Source organism: Vombatus ursinus, unplaced genomic scaffold (assembly GCF_900497805.2).
Source record: "Vombatus ursinus unplaced genomic scaffold, bare-nosed wombat genome assembly UNPS02014799.1, whole genome shotgun sequence".
In the NCBI taxonomy this organism is placed as follows: domain Eukaryota; kingdom Metazoa; phylum Chordata; class Mammalia; order Diprotodontia; family Vombatidae; genus Vombatus; species Vombatus ursinus.
This window is the reverse complement of record NW_020954577.1, coordinates 33,182,128-33,203,721: the sequence shown is the minus strand read 5'-3', so window position 1 is coordinate 33,203,721 and position 21,594 is coordinate 33,182,128. Positions and strand designations below refer to the sequence as shown.

Sequence of the window (21,594 nt, the reverse complement as noted above, 5' to 3'; positions counted from 1 at the left end):
AGGAAACTGAGGCTGAGATAAGTTAAATGACTTTTGGAGGTATATAGCTAATAAGTATCTGATTTGAATTTGTCAGATCTTCATAGTCAGCCAGCTGTACCTAAGGTTTGTTCTTTCATCAATGGGTCATAGGAGTCAACTGCTACCTTTCCCCCTCTAAATACTGTCCCCACATTGGGGAGGGGGGTGGATAGGATGGAGGGATATACGGGCAGCAAGAGTAATTGTGAAAAAAAATTGAAGCGAGTTTGTCTGATAAAGGCCTCATTTCTCAAACTTGTAGAGAAGTGAGTCAAATTTATAAAAATAAGAGCCATTCCCCAATTGATAAGTGATCAAAATATACGAACAGTTTTTGGGTGAAGTAACCAAATCTATGTGTAGTCATATCAAAAAATGCTCTATCTTGCCATTGGAGAAATGCAAATTAAAAGAATTCTGAGTTACTACCTCATACCTATTAGATTGGCTAATAGGACAGAAAAGGAAAATGACTAATATTGGAGGGGATGTGGGAAAAATAAGATATTAATGCAATGTTGGTGAAGTTGTGAACTGATTCTATAGAGCAGTTTGGAACTATGCCCAAAGGGCTATAAAACCATGCATACTCTTTGACCTAACAATATCACTACTGGGTCTATATCCCAAAAGAGATAAAAAAGGAAAAGGATCTGTATGTAGAAAAGTATTTGTAGCAGTTCTTTTCTTGTGGTAAAGAATTTGAAATTGAGGGGATGCCCATCAATTGGGGAATGGCTGAACAAGTTGTGATAAATGATTGTGATGGAATGCTATTGTGCTATAAGAAATGGTGAACAGGATGCTCTCAGAAAAACCTGGATAGACTTGCAGAACTGATGCGAAGTGAAATGTACTGGGTACAGAATAACAGCAATATTGTAAGAGGATCAGAAGTGAGTGACTTAGCTATTCTCAGCAATGCAATGATCCAAGACAACTCTGAAGGACTTATGATGAAAAGTGCTATCCATCCCCAGAGAAAGAACTGATGGTGTCTGAACACAGATTGAAGTATACTTTTTTACTTTCTCTATTTTTTTTTTAGTTTTTTGGGGGGGATCTCTGTTTTCTTTCATAACATGGCTATTATAGAAATGCTTTACATGATTACACATGTATAACCCATATTGAATTGCTTGCCTTCTCAATGAGGGGATTGGGAAGAAGGTTGAGAATCTGGAACTCAAAGTTGTAAAAATGAATGGTAAAAATTGTTTTTATATATAACTGGGGAAAATAAATACCAAATAAACAATTAAAAAAAAGACTCTCCCCCCATTGCTGCATATCTTCCCAACTCTTTCTAGAGGTTGAAGATTTTAGGGATGGGCTGTCCATCCTTTAGAATTACTTCATCTAATCATGGATGATTTAACTTTGTTTTTTAACCATAGTGAAGGCTAGGAATCCCAAGAATTTCCCACACCAGAAGTGCAAACCTTTCTGATCTGTTTCTATACTATTTGACCCAATTTCATGGCTTCTGGGAGCATCCTGATCTTTAGGGGCCATATCTCAATAAGGTGACTGCCTATTTCAAACTTTCCTTCTTCAAAATTCCCTTCTTGCCCCAGGACCAGAACTGTTAATGGAGGTTCTGATTCACACAAAGATTTTTGCCCCAAGCACAGATCTCATCAATTGTGCCCTCTACTGATTTGCCATTAAAATCTAACATTGGAGGGGCCCATTCATAGGTGAAAGAGACCTTTGCCCAGGTTCTACTGTATTTTATTCTACAAATACTCACATATGTACTTGTTTGCCCCTTAGAATGCAAGTTCCTTGTGAGTGGAAATTTTTTCATTTATTGTCTTTGGGATATAGTAGGCCCTTAATAAACACTTGTTGATTATTTCTTAGTGCAGCCTGAAGAGATAGTTCTTTCAAAGAATGTTTTTGTTCCTTAATCTAGAAGGTCTTATTTGGCCATATTCCTACAAAGATCCACAATTGTCCCCCCTTTAGAATAACTCAAACTTTAAATACCTGTGAGTAAAGCCTCATATACCTGCTAAAAGGTTAAAAGAACAGTTGTTGTTTTTTTAACCAGATTTCCCGGTACATAATAGCATTCCTTCCAGGAACATACAGACTTTCTTAAAAAGAGAAATGTCAAAAATACACATACATGCATAAACCTTCTCACATATATATCTGCTACAAAAGACGCTGACTAATGTATGAAAATGAATTCCCTCTGTCCAGATGACGTGTCTGCTAATCCTGACATTTCACATAGGATTTAAACTTAAAAAGGAAAGAGGTCTTTGTTCAATGTGTACTTTTCAGTTCTGACAACATTTCCCTATGAAGCCGATGCACTGATCAGGGCATGCATCACTGGGCAACAAAGAAGCCTGGTATGGAAGTGTCTTATTTCCTTTGGGGCTTTTGGATACTACTGCCCCTCCTGGTCAAATGAGGTAATATTTTAAAGGGCTTAGCATAGTGCCTGGCACATGGTAGGTGCTTAATATAGGTTTGGTCCCTTTCTCTTGCTCCTTTGAAAAATTAAGATAAGGTGGAAAGAAAGGAAATTGAAGTGAAGGAATAAAAATAGCTGGATAGTGAAGCATTTGGGGCCCTCTTGGGAAAAATAATCTTCTTCCTTTGAATTGATATTCAGCAATACTCTAATCAGAAAAGTTTTAGTTAATCATTTCCTCAGAAAGAAATGAGAGATGGGGTGGGACTGAACCCAAGGTTTTATTGACATAAGAGATTTATAGGTCAAGAACTCCCCCTACCAATGCAGGTTGGCAGTTTCTCTGTAATTTGTAACCTTTGAAAGGTGCCTGTGGCACTGAGAGAATAAGGACTTGCTCAGGATCCCATTATGTGTCAGAGGTCAGTCAACTCCAAAGCATACTCTATATTAATTAAACCAGTTACCTCTTTTTAAAAATTAATTAATTAATTTTATTCTAAACTTAAGAAATAAAACAAGCACTTCCATAACAAAGTGGAATAGAAAAGCAAAGGATTGCACCTGAAATTGCAGATCCATTGTGTACAACTTACTATTCCTTTCTAATATACAACAAAGGTATCATGTAATTTTCTTTTGTTTCCCTCTCCCTGCCCCCCAGCAAACTTCGAGATGGCTATCATTAGACACAAATCTGCATGTGTAGATCTCACCTCTCTCTCTCTGTCTGTGTGTGTGTGTGTGTGTGTATGTGTGTGTGTGTGTATCAATTCTTTTTCTGGATGCAAACAACATCTTTCTCCATAGGATCCTGGTGGTTAATTTAGGTATTTATAATGGTCATAATGACTTGGTCACTCAAAGTTCTTCTTAAAACAATACTACTGTTACTACATACAATGTTCTCTTGGTTCTGTTCATTTTGCTCTATGGAAGTCTCTCCATACTTTTCTAAAATCATCGAGCTCATTATTTCTTATAGCAGAGTAATATTCCAACATGAACATATACCATAATTTGTTTAGCCATTCCCCAATTGATGGATATCCCTACAATTTCCAGTTCTTTGCCACCAAAGGGAGAGCTGCTATAAATATTTTAGAACACTTAGCTTCTTTTCCTTTTTCTCTGATCATCTTGGGAAATAGATCTACTAGTGGTATTGCTGGGTCAAATGTTATAGGCAGTTTAATTACTCTTGGGGCATAATTCCAAATCTTTCTCCAAAAAGGTTGGATCAGCACACAGATTCACCAATAATGAATTAAAGTCCCAATTTTGCCACATCCCCTCCAACAATTTGTCACTTTCCTTTTCCATCATTTTAGCCAGTCTGATTGGTATAAAATTATATCTGAAGGTTGCTTTAATTTGCATTTCTCTAGTCAATAATGATTTAGAGAATTCTTTCATATGATTATAAATTTGGTTATTTCAGTGGAAAACTGCCTGTTTATATCCTTTGACCATTTATCAATTGGGAATGACTCACATTCTTAAAGATTTGACAAAATTCTTCATGTATTTGATATATGAGACCTCGATCTGAATAATTGTCCACAAAAATTTCTCCCCAGTTTTCTGCTTTCCATTTGATCTTGGCTACATTTGTCTTATTTGTACAAAACCTTTTTAATTTAACGTATCAAAATTATCCATTTAACACCTCACAATGCTATTTCTTGCTTGTTCACAAATTGTTTATCCATAAGTCTGTTGGACTGTCCATATGTTCCATGTTCTTCAAATTTTCTTTTAATATCCACCTTTATATCTAGGCCATGCACCCATTTTGACCTTATCTTGGTAAATGGTGTAAGATATTTGTCTATGCCCAATTTCTGCCAGACTGCTTTCCAGCTTTCCCAACAATTTTTATGAAATAGTAAATTCTTCTCCCAAAAACTTAAGTCTTTACACTTGTCAAACACTAAGTTACTATGTTCATTTGCTGCTGTAAATTTCATGTCTACTCTGCTTCACTGACCTACCTTTCTGTTTATTAGCCAGTACCAGATAGTTTTGATAATTACTGCTTTGTAATATGGTTTAGGATCTAGTACTGCTAAACCTCCTTCCTTTACATTTTTTCCCATTAGTTCCTTTGATATTCCTGACCATTTGTTCTTCCAAAAGAATTTTGTTATTATTTTTTCTAGCTCAATAAAACATATATATTTTTAATAATTTAATTGGGATGGTGTTGAATATATTGATTAGTTTTGGTAAAATTGTTATTTTTATTATATTGGCCCTGCCTATCCATGAACAATTAATATTTATCCATTTATTTAAATCTGATTTTATTTACGTGCAAAGCTTTTTTTTTATGATTTTGTTCATATTGTTCCTGGGCTTGTTTTGGTAGGTGTATTCCCAGGTATTTTATACTGCCTAGAGTTATTTTAAATGGGGTATATCTAGTTATCTCTTCCTGGAGGGTCTTGTTGATGATATATAGGAATGCTGTTGATTTATGTGGGCACACTGCCTCTTAAAAGAGATATAATACACAAAAAAGGCATGATACAATAGGAAAAGCCCTAGCTCTGAGGACAAAGATCTCAGGTTAAAAATCTTGCTCCTGATGTTTTTACTACCTGTGTTACCTGGGTCAAGTAATTTAAGCTCACTCGGCCTCAGTTTCCTCATCTATAAAATAAAGGGGTTGGAGTACATGGCCTCTAAGTTTCCTTCCAGCTCTACAATGATGTTCCTATGACTTGTTGTTGTTGTTTGTACTTCATTTTCAAACAGGACCAATGACATCACCAGTGATGTCTTAACTTGCCAGTGAATTGGATTTAAGTGAGGCAGAGTTGCACAAAGTCTTTAGTCTCACTCTCTCTTCCAGAGTAATTGAAGTCCAGTGACAGGAAACAAGTCAAAATGACTGGTAATGGCCCAGGATACAGAGAATACCGTGACTTAGGTGGATGACCCATTGTATTCTGACCTAGCCAAGCTATATTTGGAACACTGGAAACAGTTCTAGAGGTCACATTATAGGAAATACACTAGTAATCTGGAGAACACCTAGTAAGGGTGACCAGGAGGGTAAAGGGATTCAAAAATCTGAGGATTGATTGAAGGAAATGAGGAATTTTAGCCCTGGAGAAAAGAAGTCTTAGGGACATTAGAGTTGTCCAGACCTGTGATTTCATCTATAGAGTGAAGAAACTACCAGTACAGATTGGCAATTGTTCTGCAATGTATAGTCTTAGCTGCTTGAGGCAATGAGAGATTAAGTGATTTCCCCAGGGTCATTCGAGCTTCCCCAAGCTAGAATGAGGGTACCTTCAGAGGGATTGTAGCAAGAGAGAATGCCTTGTATTGGACTTGTAGTCAAAAGAGTCTGGAGATTCAAGTCTAGTGAGCTATGGGCAGGTTACTTGACCTCTCTAAAGTTGTTTTCTCCATCAATCAATCTATGATCATTTACTAAGTGTCTTCTATGTGCCAAGCACTGTGCTAGCCATTGAGGATACAGAGACAAAAATGAAACAGTCCCTGTCTTCATTTTCCTCATTCTAGCTTTCTATCAGAGGAGACTATACACACACACACACACACACACACACACACACACACACATATAGATATATGCATATATACATATATATGTATGTATGTGTGTGTATATTACATATAAAACAAATCCAAGGTCATTTGGAGGTGAAGGTACTAGCCACTGGAGGAATGGCTGTATTGACATCAGCAACATTCACCTCACAGTGTTTTATCAACTTAATCATAATAATGATGATAACTAACATAAATAACACCTATGTGCCAGGCACTGTGCTAAATACTTTACAAATATCATTTCATTTGCTCAACACTGGGTGGTAGGTGTTATTATCAATCCCATTTTGCAAGTGAAGAAATGGAGATAAAAAGAAGTCAAGTGACTTGCCCAGGGTCACACAGCTGGTAAGTATCTGAGGATAGATTTGAACTCAGGTCTTTCTGACACTAGGCCTGATATTTTGTCCACTGCACCTCACTGTCCCCAATATATGTGAACTTATTTGAAAGTCTTGAATTTCTATATCAGTTTCAGTCATTATAAAAGTACCACTTCCCGCGCCCCTGACACTAGAGATCTAGAAGCAAAAGATGGATGGCAACTCCTTGGGGACGTTATTGAAGAGATTATTTTTCAGTATGAGTTGGACAAGATGATTCCTAATGTCCCTTCTGACTCAGAGATTTCCTAAGGGACTGGCTTGCTTCCCTCCCTCCTCCCAATCGAAGTATTATTTTTGTCTTTAAAGCCAGAGGATTTGCTCTATACCTGTGCGATGTTCAGGGCACTAGGTAGTAGAAAAGAAAGTGGTAGGTACCAATACAATGGCTTTAAAAATCATCGGAGCCAAGGGTTTAGAAGTCTGCCATAATATAGGGTACAGGTGTCAAATTCAAATAGAAATGGGGGCCACACTAATCTGTAGATAACTATCCCTGTGGCCACATATTGATTACTATTAAATTGTAATATTATCTATGTTTTATTGAATTTTTGTTTATTTTGTAAAATATTTTGCCAATTGCATTTTAATTTCATTGGAAATGTTGCGGGGGCTATGTGTTTGGTACCGCCCGTCCAATGCTCTTTAAGCAGAGCACAATATGATGAGGGGGCCCCAATCTATCAGAAACATATATCTAAGTGGATAATTTGCTCTCACCCCAAACGAGAATAGGTCAGCACACCCTCCTCTTGAATTCCACTTTTAATGTTGACATCACATAACCCTATGTCCAAAAGATTTTCATATTCAGGATCTAGTACCCTGCACTGTGAGACAGTCAGACCAGATGTGGGAAGCCAATGATTTGCTTACTTCTGCAAGTGAATTCAAATCTCTTATATGATATGAGCCAATCCACATGACTGGTTTGAATATTTTACAATATGAGAGCCAATTTGATGGGTAACTATTCAATAACCACCACCACCACTTCCATTTACTCAAGTCTAAAATGACTCTGGTTATAATGTTATACTAAATTTTAAAGTATAAAACATTTATTTTTAGTTTCATTTAAAACAATTCTCTCTAGGTCCATTGATTTTCTCTGCCTCAGTTGCATTGAGTGGTGAGACATAGGGGGAAAACCACAATCTCTCTCTCTCTCTCTCTCTCTCTCACACACACACACACACACACACACACACATGTACACACACAGAGCCATTTTTCATTGCAAGGATCATCGCATATATACACCAAAAATAAGTCTATTAGTTAATGTACTCGCATTAACTAACTTCTACAATTGGAAGATGGAAAAGATTTGGTTTATGAAAGCAATCTCGGGGCGAGAAATGCTTCAGCAACTATATATAATAAAATCCTATTTCAAAAAAGAAAAGAAAGATACTAGTTTAAGAAAAGGAATGTGACTAAGGACTGTCCCCCTCTTAGGGAAGTCCATTCCATAAGTGTTTCTTAAGTACCTGGTATGGGCCAGGCATTAAGAAGACAAAGAATGACAACTTATATTTCAAAATACTAGGTGGTGGTCAGCCACCCTAAACTTAACCACATGGCCCTATTGAACTATTGAGCTCTATATCTCTATCTCTAATCTTGCTATGAATCCAAAGTGAGATGGGTACCATTGTCCTTTCCCCATATTTTTCCCCCCTCTGAAAATGGAGTCACTACTGTTTTGGAGAAACTATATTCTCTCTGATACTTCAACTAATGTGAACTACAACAATCAAAGCTACTAACATGAACTAACCTTTTCAAAGCCCACCTTTTCCATCCTTCATTGTCCATTCTAGCCACATGGAATTCTCCCTTTCTGAAGCTCTATTGCATCTGGAAACATAAGGGTGTGGCAGATATGTCCTGAGAATAGAGTCAGGAAGACCTAGGCTCAAGTCCCATTTCTGACACAGATTGGCTGTATGACCTTGAGTTAATCACTTAATCTCTCGATGCCCCAAGAAATTCATTAACACTATACAACGGATGAGGTATTGATCTGCATTGATGAAGGTAGTTTCTACCTCAGGAGTCTCCTAGGTTGATGAAATCATAGTTAATAATTAATGATGACAGCGATAGTGATGATGATGATGATACAAATTAGCCTACTGGATAAAAACTGGTCCTATAGCCAGAAACTGTTCTAGCTTACTCTCTAAGATATCCATTTTAGAAAGGCTGCCAACCTGAATTGGCAGAGGTACTTTCCTTCCCTGCTGGTTGTCTAGAGTCCCAAAATCAGGCTCAGTCCCTAACCCCATGCAATTAGTAAAATTTAAATAAGTCCCATTAAGTATTCAAAGGATAGAGGAAGGGGAACATCACCATGTCATCTTAATAAAATATGTAAAAGTAATAATAATAACAATAATAGCATTTATACAGCCCTTTAATGTTTGTAAAGTGCTTTGCACATGTTATATTATTACTTTATATTACTATCTATCTTGTGCTATACTAAGGGATTCCTTCAAAGAAGGTTCTGTCATTGTGCTGGGGATCCTTATGTCTCTTAACACTCTAACACAGACCTTTCTCCTTGTTACATGACAAACTCATTTTTTTCCTAGTCACACATCTCCTTCATCTTTTAGGCTCTTTCTTGCATATATTTTGCTGTTGGTGATTTATGGCTACCAAGGATCTCACCATTAGGGTGACTTCCAATTTTGATGCATGGGAAATTGTGATATTCTATGATTCAGTCATTTACCATCACAAGGAGGACTACTTACACACACACACACACACACACACACACACAGCTAGAAGGGATCTTATTGTTCAACTAGTGCAGCCCTCCCATTTTTCACAGGGGGAGACTGAGACTCCAGAGAGATGATGAGACTTATAGATAAAAGTGGCAAATCCAGACTTGAAGCCTAGATCTTCAGAATCCAGATTCTGTGCTTTCCACTTCACTTGGCTAGTTGAACATACAGTAGATGCTTTAACCTGCTGCTGATTGATTAAAACATCAATTTTCCTACCTCCTGAGTCTTAGAAATACTAAGGTCAACAAAAAGCTTCAGTGATTGCTTCAGAAGCACATATACTAAAATTGGAATGAGACAGAGAAGATTAGCATGGCCTCTGCACAAGGATGACATGCAAATTTGTGAAGTGTTCCATATTTTTCACAAGCAAGCAGGACAGCTTTGGTATTAACAAGCAGAATGTATTTTCTATCTAAAAAACAAGCTGGTTTTAGTGGAGATTCATAGTTTCATGTACAATCCACTTTTTTTCTTGTTCTTTGTGTATGGATATCCTCATTTTCTGGTGTTTGACAAGTTCAGAATAACAAATATATATATGTATATATATATACATATATCTATATAATAAATAATGCTGAATTTGTGAAAGAGGAGAGTTAATTGTTTTAAACCAAATTCAGAGTTACATGAAGTCTAAATGACTTTCTCGTACATAAACTTCCTCATCCTTTGTCCTTTGTCCACTTTCTTCCTGGGCGCATCCCAATTCTAAGGACTTTGAATGATTCTAACATTGTTGTACAACATGGAATCAAAAATCATGAATATTATGTTCATCTCATGTTAAAATTTCCTCTGCCTTTGTTACTCTCAACAGATATTCTTTAGGAGTTTCCAAACAGCATCTGGTATTACAAGATATCAGCCAATTGAACCCAATATCTAAAAGATATCTGTCTGTAACACACATTTTTCCCTGATGCTTAGTTTTATTTATTTGTAACCAACAGTTATATCCTACATTTTATATAATTTTAAATAGCTGTAAAATTAAATCGCAAATTATCTTGCAAATAAACACTACTTTCTCATCCTAAAAAAAGCTTCAGTCTAATAAATTGACAAAAAAGAAAGGACAAAAAATTCTAGCTCATTGAAAGAAAACTTTTAGACAGTTCATTCATATTATCATTTTATTCTGAACTGAATATATGTGATGTGAATAAAGATGACTGTATTTGAAGAGTTAAGGATATATCATGTTGCCTTAGATTGATTCAAAAGAGTAGAAATGTCTCATTATAGAAGAAAACTTTCTAAGCTTTTACAACTTGAAAAAGCCTGTACTGTGAGATAGCTCCTGTCTTTGAATGCTGCCCCTAAAGGTCCATGACAAAGAGGCCATTTGCTCACTTGAATACTAAAGAATAGAATTACTGTAACATCTAGCTAGTATATGACTAAAATAAAAAGACAAACACATAAAAATGATACATATTACAATTGGACTCTATTCAACTGCTAGGCAATGCATATTAAAAAAAAAATGAATCCTAATGGAATTAGGAGCCGAAATTAAGTGGTCAATTTTTTTTTAAAAATTAGAAGTTCTAAATCACAGTAAAAAGGTACATAGTACTTACTATCCAGGAAGAAACATCTTGGAATTGCATGCAATGAACAGTCTCATTTCCAGAGGACTAGTGATAAAAGGCATTTCCTTTTTCTCAATCAAAAGGTGGTGGAATATAGATGTGGTATGTTGCATGCACTATCAGATACTGTCATCGGGATTTTTTTTTCAGTTTTAGTGATGTGCTTTGTTTTTAAGTTAGAGATATTCAAAAATTACTCCCACTTCTTGAGAAGTCTCCTGTGACAAAGTAAGCAATTAAGGCCTCATCTCAAAGTACATGCCACATTCCATATCGGAATGTGTTTTTACGTATTTTTACGAAAAAAATCTATTTTTCTTTCTTCCATTTTCACCCCATTAGAAAAAAATAAACAATAATGTTCATATAAACCTGTTTATATGAACCTAGTTCTTTATAACTACCAAGTCCTGAACTTTATTTGTATCTGCACAACCCTCGTGGATATAGGCCAGTAGAAACCTTAAGAAACAAACATAACTTTGATGGCAAACAACCTGTCATGCAGGACCCAGAGGACTCAGGCTGAAATTTGGGCTTTACCACTTAACTATCTATTTAGTCGAAGTCAAGAGACTTCACCTCTCTGGGTCTCTTCTGCAAAATTAGGGAGTTAGACTAAATGATGTGCAAGGTCCCTTTTTAGCTCCATATCCATGTTCTTGAGTACATGTGGGTGATAGGTAGGGGGCCAAATGAGCAATTTCATTGATGTAGGAAACACCAGTGTAGAACCTCTCTCCACCATACAGATCAACAGCCCCTATTTAACTTAGAGTCCTACACAGTAGCCTAAGAGGTTAAATGATGTACCTAGAATCACACAGCTGGGGTGTCACAGAGAGAGATCTTAATACCAAGGGCAGTCTTCTAAGCACTGACACATACTGTCTCTCAATAAATGAATCAGAGAGGTACAAGATACGGTGGCAAGGGAAGTTTGAAAGAGATAGTTTTTAGCAACCAAGGGGATCAAGGAGAAACTTTGTAGAAGAGGTGGTGTTTGAGTTGTGTAAAAATGCAACATGAAAGAGGCAAGAAGAGCACCCCAGGCATAGGAACCCCAAATCAGCAAAGGCACAGCAAAGGGGAAACACTTATATTTGTGCTTCATGTTTGTTCATATGCCTATAATGCTCCCCTGCTTCTCTTCTTCTACTGAAGCAATCCCAGGATAGAGATTAGGCCATTTTTTAGACAGAAGAACATAAAGTCCATCAATAACAAAAAGGACAGGCATCTAGTATCCCCACTGTATTAATATGGTTATCAGCTGAGCCTCATCATACCAGAAAAATACATTGACCTAGGCACATGGGACCATTTCTTAATCTACAACATGACTTTGCTCTTTCCATTACTTCTTGACATGTATCATTCTTCCTTCCAGTTGAGTTTTTCGACAGTTAAGAAGGATATATCTTTAATAGATGGATGTTGAGGGCACTGGGGTTTTAGTCATAGGACTTAGGATCTGATATTTAATCCTCACATGGAATTAAAAAAAACAACAACACCTAATCTCTTTGGGTCTCAGTATCTTCATCTGTAAAATGAAATGGAGAAGGAAATTACAAACCATTCCAGTTTCTCTTCCAAGAAAACCCCAAGTGGGATGACAAAGAGTCAGACAAGACTGAAAATAACTGAATAACAATAGCAACAAGTAGATGACCTCTAAAGTTTCAGTTTCATTCAGACCTTGTGATTTTGCCCAAAGCTTACTGTAAGACACATAGAGTGTAGAAAGACATATGAAGAAAACTTTAAAATGAACTATGAATAATAAGGATAACTTAAAAATAAATGTTTCTAGTAAATTTAAATAGATCATAATGGCAAATATAAAACATTTTACTCATTTGAAAGAAAAGACCAGGGAGCAGAATGGCTTCCTTCTAGAAATTATATATGCCCTGCTTATTATCCTTATCCATCATTCTGTAAGTTGGGTTCAAATTACAAGCTGGGAAGCAATGCTCTTCCTTGGGTCCCTATCCTTTTGATTTGTATTGCATTTGTGTTGGGAAGTGTAAAGAAACTTGAATGCATTGTTAATTTTTTTTTGGAAATTATTGACTGGTGATTAATAAATTTCTAGTTGTTATTTAGTCATATCTGACTCTTCATGACCCCATTTTGAGGTTTTCTTGGCAAAGATACCAGAGTGGTTTGCCATTTCCTTTTCCAGTTCATTTTACAGATGAAGAACTGAGGCAAATAGGGTGAAGTGATTTGTCCAGGGTCACACAGCTAGTAAGTATCTGAGTCCAGATTTGAACTCAGGTCTTCCTGACTCCAGGCCCAACACTCTATTCACTGCACTATTAAAATGCATTTTAAAACAAATTTAAACAAAATGCTACCAAAAGGATTTTTGTCTCATTTTTACATATGGAGTACATTTGGGGTATTGTTTATTAAGATTGTTAATTTAACTTTACTTTGAGTTAACAGATTTTTAAAAAATATATATTAAGAAGAAAATACCTGTGTGGTTCTTCTGCTCTTTTCCCACTCCAAGATCACACCTTTAGGTGGCTTGCAATTAGGACTGAGTGTACCACTAAATCCTGATTACCACATCAACTGCAATTTTCAAATGGGTTGAGTCTCAAGCCCTCAGGTTTCACAACCTAGTTCTCCTGGTGCCCTGAAGTCCCAAGCAACCTCTCCTCAGGCTGCCCAGTTAGTCTGTGCTGGCCCTAGGATCATCATTCAATTCTCCTGGCTCATGCTTCTTTGCAATTAATTTACTAGGATGATGTTTTTCTATATTGCTCCCATGTTCTTGGATACTTTCCATATTTTAAATCAAAATAATACAACATATATGTTGTAGATGTGGTATGCCTCTTAACAATGAAAATGCTTTTATTTTATGGCTTTTGGAAAGGAGTTTCATCTCTTTAAAGTCACACTGAGAATTTGTGTACCTGTATTTGTTTTTTCTTTTAAGGAGATGGACTTAGAGCCATAATATTTTTCCCCTTGGGGGTCAAGCAATTGAATCTGGAGATCAAAGAGGACAGTTTGTCTCATTATGAGATATTCATGCTCAGAAAGGGTGTTCCAACACTCACCCTTGTCACATGGGGATTGAAGGGGAGGATGGGTCTGGGAGGGGGGCTTCACCTGGGGGATGACATTTGAACCAAGCAGCAGTGTCAAAAAGAAGAAGACCATGAGACAAGGGTAAGACGGTGGCTATTAAAGAAAAGAAGTATAATGTTCCAGCCACAGGGAGAAATCAGTTTCTGTAAATACACTCAGGTCAGCACCCTGGTCAGAGCCCCCTTTATCTCGTGCTAACTGTGGCACTATTAGCATTTACATATCATACCAAATCTGGATAACTCTCACAAGCAGTTGGTTCATGGAAGTCTCTATAAAAGAATTCCTTTTCTTTTTCCTCTATTCCACAGACTCTTTCCCAAATTTCCTCCTAGATGACACTTTGGAAAAATCCCTGATAATTTGAGAATCTGTGCACTATTACTGCTCTCACATCTTATATTTATTACATCTCCATGATAGAAAAAAAAAGCAATGTTAAGCTGTTATGTAGTCTCCAACTATACTCAAAAAAGGAAGATAGTAGAGATCTAGGGACGGATCTATTGTAATCCAAGGAGTTTCTTTGATTTGGCCTTGTGTGCAGACTGACTCAGTTGCTGCATCTCTACTAAAATTGGCCACTCTTCTAGCACCATGATTCAGTAGTTAGAATGTAGCATTTGAGTTGAATTTTTAAAATAAAATGAAATAAAAATGTTTTTCCCCTTCCTTCCAAATAGTCCTCAGATTCCCAGGGCCCTAATGCTGCCTCCTGGCACTATATCTTATATTTGTTCTCTCTTCCACTTTTTTGTTGTTATTGTTGTTGTACCCAGTTGTTTCAGTTGTGTTTGACTTTTTGTAATCCCATTTGGAGTTTTCTTGGCAAAAAATGGTAAAGTGGTTTACCATTTCCTTCTCCAGCTCATTTTATAGATGAGAAAACTGAGGCAAACAGAGTTAAGTGATTTGCCCAGGGTCAAACAGCTGGCATGTATCTGAGACCAGATTTGAACTCAGGTCTTCCCGACTCCAGGTCTGGCACTCTACGTGTTGTGTCACCTAACTGCCCCTCTTCCACCTGAACCCCTATCAAAATGTACATCTCCTGTGTCCCATTCCTTAAGCTTTCACAGAGTGATAGTATATGGTCTCTAAGGTTACTTTTCAGCTTTAAAATTGAATTAAATCCAAATCACTTTACAGATGAGGAAACCGAGGCTCAAAGATGTCATGTGATCTGCTTAAGACAGGTATCCTATTTTTATTTATTTGTGTATTTTTTGTTAAGGCAATTAGGGTTAAGTGACTTGCCTAGGGTCACACAACTAGTGTCAAGTGTTTGGTCTGAGGCCGGATTTGAACTCAGGTCCTCCTGACTCCAGGGTCGGTACTCTACCTACTGCGCCACCTAGCTGCCCTTAAGACAGATATCCTAGCAGGGAGTAAAACTATTCAGGAACCATGTGGTCAAACTAAAGGGATTCAGAGCAGTCAGATCAGAACTCCTGGTTGAGATAAGCATGTGAAGCCACTCATGATCATATAGTATTGATGGTCGTAAAGTGAGTAACAGAAACAGGACTGAAAGTTTCAGTCTGTTAACTTTGCTAAGGTTCTTCTGGTTGTTAAAGACTTCATATGTTAGCACTTCAGGAAAATTATTTTTAAAAGATGCTCCCTGAGCATGAGTTACAAAGCCCCATTAATTATTCCTCCAAAAGTCTCTCAGATTCATGCAATCACTACCATTCATATTCTACCAGGCCATACACTTATTACCTCATACACAGATTATTGAAACCCCATAACTGTATCCCCTTATGTAAGGCTCTCTACTATCCAATACATCTTGTATGCTAATGCCAAAAAGAAGAGAAAAAGGAAAGATGGGACATTGAATATCATGTGTGAGAAATAGCGAGAAGGTCAATTTTTATTAGATTATAGAACATGAGAGGGAAATTAACATTTAGTAAGACTGGAATGGTAGGCTGGAGCCAGATTTTGAACAGCAAATTTTCTATTCAGCTGTGGTCTTTTCATCAGGAATGCTCGAAAGTCCTCTATTTCATTAAATTTCCATTTTCCCCCTAAAGGATTATACTCAGTTTTGCTGGGTAGTTGAGTCTTGGTTGTAACCCTAGCTCCTTTGCCCTCCTGAATACCATATTCCAAACCCTTTGATCCTTTAATGTAGAATCTGCTAAAGCCTGTGTAATCCTGATTATGGCTCTATGGTATTTAAATTGTTTCTTTCTGGCTGCTTACAATATTTTCTCCTTGAACTGGGAGCTCTGAAATTTGGTTGGAATATTACTAGGAATTTTCATTTGGGGATATCTTTTAAGAGGTAACTGGTGGATTCTTTCAATTTCTATTTTACTTTCTGGTTCTAGGATACCGAAATAGTTTTCCTTGATAAGGTCTTGAAATATGATGTCTAAATTCTTTTTTTTTTTTTGATCATGGCTTTTAGGTAGTCAATAATTCTTAAATTATCACTCTTCAATTTATTTTCCAGATCAGCTGATTTTTTTCTTTTTTCTTTTAAAATTTATTTATCTTTAATTTTCAACATTCACTTCCACAAGATTTTGAGTTCCAGATTTTCACCCCATCTCACCCCTCCCCCCACCCCAAGATGGCATGCATTCTGAATACCCCTTCCCCTAGTCTTCCCTCCCTTCTATCTCTCCCTCACTTCTATTATCCCCTTCCCCTTCTCTTTTCCTGTAGGGCAAGATAGATTTCTGTACCCCATTTCCTGTATTTCTTATTTCCCACTTGCATGTGAAAACATTTTTATAAACATGTGTTTTTAAAATTTTGGGTTCCAAATTTTCTCCCTTCCTCCCTCCCCACCCATCCTCATTGAAAAGACAAGCAACTCAATACAGGTTATACCTGTGCAGTTATGCAATACACTTCCATAGTAGTTATGTTGTGAAAAACTAACTCTTTCCCTTAATCCTATCCCACTCCCTCCATTTATTCTATTCTTTCTTTTGACCCTGTCCCTCCTCAGAAGTGTTTGCTTCTGATTACCCCCTCTCCCAATCTGCCCTCCCCTCTATCATCACCCTGCTCTCTTGTCCCCTTTCCCTCCTATTTTTTCTGTAGGGTAAGATAGATTTCCATACCCAATTGAGTGGGTATGTTATTCCCTCCTTAAGTCAAATCCTATGAGAATAAGATTAACTCATTCCCTCTCACTTTTCCATGTTTCCCCTTCAGTGTAAGAGCCTTTTCTTTTCTGTTTTTTTTTGTGAGATAATTTACCCCATTCTACCTCTCCCTTTCTCCTTCTCCCAATATAATTCTCTCTCACCCCTTAATTTTATTCTCCAGATATGACCCCTTCATCTTCAACTCACCCTATGCCCTCTCTCTCTCTCTCTCTCTGTATATATATATGTATGTATGTATGTATGTATACATACACATATAATTTTTTTCCCTCCAACTACTCTAATACTGACAAAGGCCTCGTGAGTTATCATCTTTCCATGCAGGAATGCAAACAGTTTGACCTTAATAAGTCTCTTATGATTTCTCTTTCCTGTTTACCTCTTCATGTTCCACTTGAGTCTTGTATTTGAAAGTCAAATTTTCTGTTCAGCTCTGGTCTTTTCACCAAGAATTATTGAAAGTCCTCTATGTCACTGAATGACCATTTTTCCCCCCTGAAAAATTATACTGTTTTGCTGAGTAGGTGATTCTTGGTTGTAATCCTATCTCCTTTGCCCTCTGGAATTTTATATTCCATGCCCTCCAGTCCTTTAATGTAGAAGCTGCCAAATCTTGTGTTATCCTGATCATGCTTCCACAATACTTGAATTGTTTCTTTCTGGCTGCTTGTAATATTTTCTCCTTGACCTGGGAACTCTGGAATTTAGCTACAATATTCCTAGGAGTTTTCTTTTGGGGATCTCTTTCAGGAGGAGATTGGTGGATTCTCCCAATTTCTATTTTGCCTTCTGGTTCTAAAATATCAAGGCAGTCTTCCTTGATAATTTCTTGAAAAATGATGTCTAGGCTCTTTTTTTGATCGTGGCTTTCAGATAATCCAATAATTTTTAAATTATCTCTCCTGGATCTATTTTCCAGGTCAGTTGTTTTTCTAATGAGATATTTCACATTGTTGTCTATTTTTTTCATTCTTTTGAATTTGTTTTACATTGTCTTGATTTCCCATGAAGTCACTAGCTTCCAATTGTTCCATTCTAATTTTTAAGGAAGTATTTTCTTAAGTAAGCTTTTGGACTTCCTTTTCCATTTGGCCAATTTTGCTTTTTAGGGCATTCTTCTCCTCATTGACTTTTTGGACCTCTTTTGCCATTTGGGTTAGGCTATTTTTTAAGGTATTGTTTTCTTCAGTGTTTTTTTGGGTCTCCTTTAGCAAGCTGTTGACTTGTTTTTCATGATTTTCTTTCATCACTCTCATTTCTCTTCCCAGTTTTTCCTCTACTTCTCTTACTCACTTCTCAAAATCCCTTTTGAGCTCTTCCAAGGCCTGAGACTGATTCATATTTTCTTGGAGACTTTGGATGTAGGAGCTTTGACTTTTTTGCATTCTTCTGGTTGTATGTTTTGATCTTCTTTGTCACCAAAGAAAGATTCTATGATCTGCCTTTTTTTTTTTTTTACAATGTGTGCTCATGATCCCAGCCAATTACTTGAGTTGTAAACTCTTTGTTAGGGTAGGAGTCTGCTGCTGTTGAGGATAATATACTGTCCCAAGCTTTGGGAGTTTGTACAGCTGTTTTCAAAGATACTTCTAGGGACCTGTAAATTTTCAGTTCTTCCAGCATGGTATGATAAGGGATAAGGTGTTTACTCCTTTCTTGGCCTGTGCTCTGGTCTATGAGTGACCACAAGCACTCTTTTCTGTCTTGAAACTGTGAAGAGGAATCCCTCTCCACTACCACTACAAGTTCCACCAAGCCAGTGCTCCTCTTTGCCCCAGGACTGCCACCTAAAACTGTAACCCAGATCCAAGCACTGGCAAAGCAAGAAATTCCTGTGTTGGCACTGGCAAAGAGATCCCTGCAATCCCCCTCTGATCAGCAACCCAATCCCCCCTCAGTCTATGGACTGAAAGCTCAGGAAGCAGCCACCATCCCGGGGCCAGAGTTGGGGACTAGGGCAGGGACCACCCATGCTTCTCTCTCTCACCAGAGAAACAGACTTTTCCCACTGACCTTCTAAGTTGTCTTTGACATTTGTGGGTTTAGAGGTCTGGAATCCACCACAGCTGCCAGTGATTTAGTCCTCTGAGGCCTGCTCCAGCTTCACTGAGGTCTATGTGCCCACGTGGAACTGTGCTCCTCTCCCAGCCTGGCGCATATACCTTTCTCATCAACCATCCAGGATGTCTTTTTGTGGGTTCTGCTGCTTTAGAATTTGTTTAGAGTCATTTTTAACAGGTATTTGGAAGGGTTTGGGGGAGAGCTCAAGCAAGTCACTGCTTTCACTCTGCCCCTTGACTCTGCCCCTTTCCAGCTGATTTTTTTAATGAGGATTTTTTTATATTTTCTTCTATTATTTCACTCTTTTAATTTTGTTTTGTTGTTTCCTTATGTATCATGTAGTCATTAGTCTACAGCTGCCCAATTCCAATTTTTAAGAAATTATTTTATTTAGTGAACTTCTTTACCTCCTTTTTCATTTAGCCAATTTTGCTTTTTAAGAAGTTCTTTTCTTCAGTGATTTTAAGTATATCTCTTTGGATTTGGTTCATTCTACTTTTTAAGGAGTTCTTCTCTCCCGTGGATTTTTGTGCTTCTTTTTATGATTTGGCCTATCCCATTTTTTTCTTTTTGTTTAATTTTTAATTATTTTAAATTATCAACAATCACTTTTATAAGCTTTTGAGTTTTAATTTTTTCTCCCCCTCCACTCCCACCTCCCTTCCCAAGATGGCACTCAATCTGATATAGGCTATACATATATATATTCCTATTAAACACATTTTCACATTAATGATATTATCGGTAAGAATTAGAAACAATAGGAGGAACTGCTAGAAAGAGGAAACAAAACACAACAGTAGAAAAAAATAGCAAATAGTAAGCTTCAATCTGCATTCAAACTCCATAGTTCTTTCTTTGGATGTGGATAGCATTTTCCATCATGAGGCCTTTGGAATGGCCTATCCCATTTTTAAGATACTATTTCTTACATATTTTTGTGCTTTCTTTACCAAGCTGTTGACTCTTTTTCTCATGATTTTCTTGCATCATTCTCATTTCTTTTCCCATTTTCCTCTACTTCCCTTATTTGATTTTTCAAATTCTTTTTGAGCTCTTCCAAAAGTTATTTTGGGCCTGTGCTCAATTCACATTTTTCTTTGAGGCTTTGGATGTAGCAATTTTGACTTTGTTGTCTTCTTCCAAGTTTTTATTTTGATCTTCCCTATCACCACAGTAACTTTCTATGGTCAGGTTCTTTTGTTGTTTGCTCATTTTCCCAGCCTATTTCTTGACTTCTTATTTTATATTAAGATTGGGTTCTGATCCCAGGGGAGAGGGGGGCCCCTTCCCACTTCAGGTTTTTTATGCTAATGTTTTCAGAGCTAGTTCTGGGGGTCTGTAAGTTTTCAGTTCTTCCAAGGTGGTATGATCAAAGGAAAGGTGTGGTCACTACTCTCCTGACATGTGCTCTGGCCTGTGAGTTACCAGAAGCACTCTTCTGCCCTGGAACTGTGACCAGGGCCTCTGCTCCTGCTAGTGCTACTCCTTGTCCTGAGAACTTGACCCAGATCTGCATAACAGCAATGCAACAAAGTCCTCCTCCCACTGCCAGTGAAGGGTCACCTGTAATATTTTTTTTCCAGACCAGTTGTCCCATCCCCTTACCATCTGTGGACTGAGAGCTGAGAGCTCCAGAAGATGCAGTTGCTGGTGCATATGCCACCAAGACCTGCTGCTAGCTTTCCAAGTGTGTCCTGTGCTGGGCTACATTCCACTCTCACCCCAGTGAGATCCTGCCAACTTTCTAAGTTCTCTTAGGCTGGAAAATTGTTTCACTCCATCATTTTGTTGGTTCATCTTGAGGTGTTATTTTAATGATATTTGGAGGGGAATTTGGGAGAGCTCAGGCAAGTCCCTGCCTTTAATCCACCATCTTGCCCTAACCCCTCTTAATTCCAGTGCTTTCTCTCTTTTGTTTATTTTCTATTTATCCTGTATATAGTTTGCTTTCTATATATATTTTTTGCCTGCTTTGTCACTCATTCCACTCTAAGTTCCTTGAGGGCATGGACTGTCTTTTGCTTCTTTTTATATTCCCTACCACTCAGCACAGTACCTGGCACACAGCAGGTGCTTTAAAATGTTTACTGAATGATCTAACAAAACAGTCTAGTAACAGGAAGGTGAGTGATAGAATCATTTAAATGTTATGAATTCAAAGGAAGACAGCTGACTGAGGATTGGATTGATCTGGAAATACCTTATATTACAGGTAAGATTCAAGCTCGGCCTTGAGAAAAGCATAGGATTTGGAGAGATGGAGAGAGGGAAGGAGAACGTATGATACACTTGAGCAAAGGGTGAGAAAGGAAAGCTTAAGGTAGGTTGGGAAGATAGAGAATAGTAGAATGGCCATGTAGGAGTTAAGTAGGAAATAAAGTTTACATAAATGTAGTTTTGGAGGGCTAGAATATGGAATACTTCAAATGAAAGGCTATATAGCAGCTC

General features: G+C 37.4%; 1 protein-coding gene and 1 non-coding gene across 2 annotated transcripts in view; one reads left to right on the top strand and one right to left on the bottom strand.

Annotated features, from left to right (window-relative positions):
* KCNH8 (potassium voltage-gated channel subfamily H member 8) overlaps positions 1-21,594 on the bottom strand; it is a 406,714-nt gene that overhangs the window by 344,296 nt on the left and 40,824 nt on the right. The window lies entirely within an intron of this gene.
* Positions 9,491-9,597, top strand: LOC114050726. The gene has a single exon (XR_003570070.1). It is a non-coding gene; the product is annotated as a U6 spliceosomal RNA (small nuclear RNA).